At 44.8% G+C, this 5,428-nt stretch overlaps 1 long non-coding RNA gene across 1 annotated transcript; it reads left to right on the top strand.

Annotated features, from left to right (window-relative positions):
- The first annotated feature begins 680 nt into the window (after window positions 1-680).
- On the top strand, window positions 681-3,640 carry LOC116678960 (uncharacterized). The gene is made up of 3 exons (XR_004329417.1): window positions 681-695; window positions 1,517-1,690; window positions 3,616-3,640. It is a non-coding gene; the product is annotated as an uncharacterized LOC116678960 (long non-coding RNA).
- Window positions 3,641-5,428: the final 1,788 nt, after the last annotated feature.

The following is a 5,428-nucleotide window of genomic DNA, read 5'->3' as shown; positions in this document are numbered from 1 at the left end:
TAAGGCTATCATTCTTGTCGTCCACATGAATATTAAAATCCCCTACAATAATAACTTTGTCCGTTTTTAGCACTAAGTTTGATAGAAACTCTGCAAATTCTGATAAAAATTCAGAGTATGGACCAGGTGCTCGGTACACTATAACAAATAGAACTGGTTGCATTGATTTCCAACTGGGTGTGAAAGACTAAGAACAAGACTTTCAAATGAGTTATAATTTAGTTTAGGTTTAGAGCTGATTAGTAGACTAGAATCAAAGATAGCTGCAACTCCACCTCCTCGGCCTGCGCCTCGAGGAATGTGAGTATAATATGACTGGGGGGGGGGTGGATTCATTTAGACTAACATATTCCCCATCACCCAGCCAGGTTTCAGTAAGACAAAATAAATCAATATTAGAATCTGATATTAACAGAAAGGACTTACTCTGAAAGAGGATTTAATATACTAAATCTATAAATTCCAGACTCAACATTTAAACCTACAGATGTTACCTGTCTTGTTTCCTGTTGTCTCTCCAGGCTGAGTGGCTGTAACCTGTCAGAGAGAAGCTGTGAAGCTCTGTCCTCAGTTCTCAGCTCCCAGTCCTCTAGTCTGAGAGAGCTGGACCTGAGTACCAACAACCTGCAGGATTCAGGAGTGGAGCTGGTCTCTGATGGACTGAAGAGTCCACACTGCACACTGGAGACTCTCAGGTCAGACCAACTTACTCGTTGTCTTTAATTTGATGATGTTTCTATTACTTTAAGCTTCATTTAATTTAAACGGCCCTTCTCATGTCAGGACTAATTTCAGAAGGTCTTTGAATGTTTCCTAAGTATTTTGTTTTTATTTATAATCATATGTCACAAAGCCTGAAATATGAATTGTGGCTGAGTTCTAGAAATATTTATTTTATTTTATTATCATGTGACTTTGATACCTGGTTCAGTCTTGATCAGTTATCTGCAACTTGTTTAGAATTAAACAGAAAGGACTTAAACTGAACGAGGATTTAATATACTAAATCTATAAATTCCAGACTCAACATTTAAACCTACAGATGTTATCTGTCTTGTTTCCGGTTGTCTCTCCAGGCTGAGTGGCTGTAACCTGTCAGAGAGAAGCTGTGAAGCTCTGTCCTCAGTTCTCAGCTCCCAGTCCTCTAGTCTGAGAGAGCTGGACCTGTGTAACAACAACCTGCAGGATTCAGGAGTGGAGCTGGTCTCTGATGGACTGAAGAGTCCACACTGCACTCTGGAGACTCTCAGGTCAGGATTCATTAACCCGTTCAACTGATGACCATTTAAACTCTGACTAACTTTAGTTGATAAACAGCTGATGTGTAGCTTTGTGTTTGTTGATGTGATGAACTTTAGCAGTAGTTTTGAGACTCAATAATTAAATCCTGCAGATGATTCTAAAGATTATTCAAAATCTGGACTAAAATGTACCTGGACAATAAGCAAAGAAAGAACTAGCACATGGCTCCACGTGTTGACAGAGGCTTCCTGTGTGTTGTTCTGTGTGTTTCCAGTCTTTCAGGCTGTCTGATCTAAGAGGAAGGCTGTTCTTCTCTGGTCTCAGCTCTGAGCTCCAACCCCTCCCATCTGAGAGAGCTGGACCTGAGCTACAATCATCCAGGAGACTCAGGAGTGAAGCTGCTGTCAGCGGGACTGAAGGATCCTCTCTGGAGACTGGACACTCTCAGGTACACACACTGATCAACAAGAAGGAGATATTAGTGTAGGACGTAGGAAGGAGAACATCTCCAGGAACTAAAATCATAACTCCCTTTGTTAATAGTTGATGGAGTTTGGACAGATATCTGTCCGTGGTTTTAAAGAAACATCTTTTTTCCTCTTTCCTGGGATCAAATCAGTTTCACTACACAATAAGAGAGGTCCAGGACCGGGTTAGCCTAGCTTAGCACAAGGCGATGTGCTTTTCTGTGTGGATGAAGCATTAATCTCCTCTTTAGGCAGACTAGTTATCTAGAGGTTTAAAGGTCAGCTGCCGGTGCTGCATGGCTCACGTTATTGTTTAGAGACGTACTCTGACGTCTGGACCAGTTATTTCTCTAAGGTCCTCTTGTGCTGGGAGAGTACGACTCTAGATTCAAGAAGTCCCTCAAAACCCTCTTTCCTGGTTCCTGTGGGGTTTGAAGTGATGTACAGGGAGGAAGAGGAGGCTGCAGATCCAGAGAGAGGGACGGGGGTAGAGAGGGATCAGGAGGAGGAAGATGAAGAGGCCAGTTGTAAGGCTGACTTGTTCAAATAAAATAATAACAATATATAGTAGTTCATCAACATAAAATGTAGATATAGTTGAATGTGAAACAAACATGATCTTGACTTTCCTCCATACACACTAATATAATAATCCACATTAATATAATACACACTAATATAATAATCCACATTAATATAATAAACACTAATATAATAATACACCCTTATATAATAATCCACATTAATATAATACTACAGAGTAGTTGCCCGTTATTGTAAATACATCCTGTCCTGGGGGGTTAGGTTATTGTAAATACATCCTGTTCTGGGGGGTCAGGGTTAGGTTATTGTAAATACATCCTGTCCTGGGGGGTTAGGGTTAGGTTATTGTAAATACATCCTGTCCTGGGGGGTTAGGTTATTGTAAATACATCCTGTCCTGGGGGGTCAGGGTTAGGTTATTGTAAATACATCCTGTCCTGGGGGGTCCATGAGATGGTGGACCCAAATGCAGAGAGGAGGCAAAACGTCCAGCTTGAGAATTTAATAACAGAAAAAGCAAAGTAGCAGACTACCACCATAAAAGAAGACAAAACCACCAAACAATAACAGTAGACGGGACGGACTCAGATGGGACAGACACCGTCGGGGACCATGGCGACGACGTCCCCTCTTACGACCTCCATGGCTCCCAGAAAATATAACCAGACGGGTACCTTCATAGGACTGCTGGTGGTTGGGGAACCATGATGTACTAAAATAAAAAGCCATTTAAATCTTTAAGTATTTAACAATAGTGCAACACCAACCTAGGCATTTCTGATACTGGCATCAGAATCAGAACATCTCTACATGTAGTAGATCCAGATTAAAGACCTGGTCCTTCTGCTGTTACCAAAGCCTTAGAGAGAGAGACAGGTTCCAGTCCCCTTAGACTCTGATCCATGTAGTAATCCATCTTAAAGACCTGGTCTGGTTGGACAGGTTAGAGAGAGAGAGGTTAGAGAAAGAGAGAGACAGTTTAGAGAGAGACAGGTTAGAGAGAGAGAGACAGGTTAGAGAGAGAGACAGGTTAGAGAGAGAGAGACAGGTTAGAGAGAGAGAGAGAGAGAGAGGTTAGAGAGAGAGACAGGTTAGAGAGAGAGAGGTTAGAGAAAGAGAGAGACAGTTTAGAGAGAGACAGGTTAGAGAGAGAGAGACAGGTTAGAGAGAGAGACAGGTTAGAGAGAGAGAGACAGGTTAGAGAGAGAGAGAGAGAGAGACAGGTTAGAGAGAGGAGACAGGTTAGAGAGAGAGAGACAGGTTAGAGAGAGAGAGACAGGTTAGAGAGAGAGACAGGTTAGAGGGAACCCAGCTGTGTGAGAGAGTGATGTAATGCCCCCACCCCCCCCCCCCCTCCTTTCAGGGTGGAGCCTGCTGGAGTCAGATGGTTGACACAGGTCTGAGAAGTGTAAGTGTGTTTTTAATTTCATTCATCAGACTGTGACATCACTCATTCAACCCTGTGATGTCATCACCAAAGAGCTGATGGTTAATAACTGCAGCTGTGTTGTGTCTCGTTGTCTCCGTCAGATTCCTGTGAACTCACAGTCGACACCAACACCGTGGACAGGAACCTCAAACTGTCTGACAACAACAGGACGGTGACCCGGGTGGAGGAGGATCAGCCATATCCTGGTCATCCAGAGAGTTTGAGTCCTGGTCTCAGCTGCTGTGTAGAGATGGTCTGACTGGTCGCTGTTACTGGGAGGTCCAGACCAGAGGACTGGTTGATATATCAGTGAGTTACAGAGGAATCAGGAGGAGAGGAGACAGTAGAGACTGTATGTTTGGATGTATGATCAGTCTGGAGTCTGGACTTATGATGATCGTTACTATGTCCGTCACAATAAGAGAGTAACCTCCGTCTCCGTCCCCCGTGTCTCTGGTAGAGTAGCAGTGTATGTGGACTGTCCTGCTGGCTCTCTGTCCTTCTACACAGTCTCCTCTGACTCACTGATCCACCTCCACACCTTCAACACCTCATTCACTCAGACCCTCTATCTGGTTGGGGATCTGGTTTAGTGGATCCTCAGTGTCTCTGAGCTGTGGAGGACGGAGAGTCTCCTCCTGTCTCTCACTGCTGATCAGCTGAGTCTGGACAGGATCACAACACACACACACACACAAAACACACACACACACACACATACAACATACACATACACACACACACAACCACAGACAGACAACACACATATACACACACAACCAAAGACGGACACACAAAGACACCAGGGAGGTTGGTAGCCAGGAAGACCTGCCAGCCCTTCTACATCCCTGGTCGTACTGGACCAGGAGGTTGGTAGCCAGGAAGACGGCAACCCTATGCCTTACTGTTTAAAACCTTCAAAGATGTGTTTCCATGTACTTCTGTGTATATGTACACACTTATTATATATTGTAAAGGGAAAATTACATTTAAGCATGATCATATAACTTGTATATTATTCCTCCATTATTTATATGAATCATTACTATGCTTTCCGTTATCTGACTTCCTTCCATTCATTGTGTGTGTGTCTCCCTGAAGAAGAGTCCAGCTGAGACCACCACCATCACACCAGTTGGAGGTCGGGGCTTAACGTCTGAAGGACCCAGTTGTGACGAGCGATGTTTATCGATAAGGGTTCAGGGCAAGAAGATCTTCTATCTGACGGGACCAACGGCACCAGGTTGTCTTTGGCAGCTGAGATAAATAACCGCTAGAAGACTTGGAGACATGAGGGACAGAAGTAGAAAAGACACTGACACTGGCCCGGGACAGGTAGGGTTGGCACCTCTGTTACTAAGTCCCAGGCCCAGCAACGCACCTCTGATTACTTAGTCCCAGGGACAGCAACGCCCTCTGATTACTAAGTCCCAGGGCCCAGCAAAGCACCTCTGATTACTAAGTCACAAGGCCCAGCAACGCACCTCTGATTACTAAGTCCCAGGGCCCAGCAATGCACCTCTGATACTAAGTCCCCAGGGGCCCAGCAACGCACCTCTGATACTAAGTCCCAGGGCCCAAACGCACCTCTGATTACTAAGTCCCAGGCCCAGCAAGGGCACCGATTACTAAGTCCCAGGGCCCAAACGCACCTCTGATTACTAAGTCCCAGGGCCCAGCCCACGCCACCTCTGATTACTAAGTCCCAGGGCCCAGCAACGCAACTCTGATTACTAAGTCCCAGGGC

This window comes from Etheostoma spectabile, unplaced genomic scaffold (assembly GCF_008692095.1).
Source record: "Etheostoma spectabile isolate EspeVRDwgs_2016 unplaced genomic scaffold, UIUC_Espe_1.0 scaffold00008887, whole genome shotgun sequence".
Taxonomy (NCBI): Eukaryota; Metazoa; Chordata; class Actinopteri; order Perciformes; family Percidae; genus Etheostoma; species Etheostoma spectabile.
This window is presented reverse-complemented; position numbering and strand designations above follow the sequence as displayed.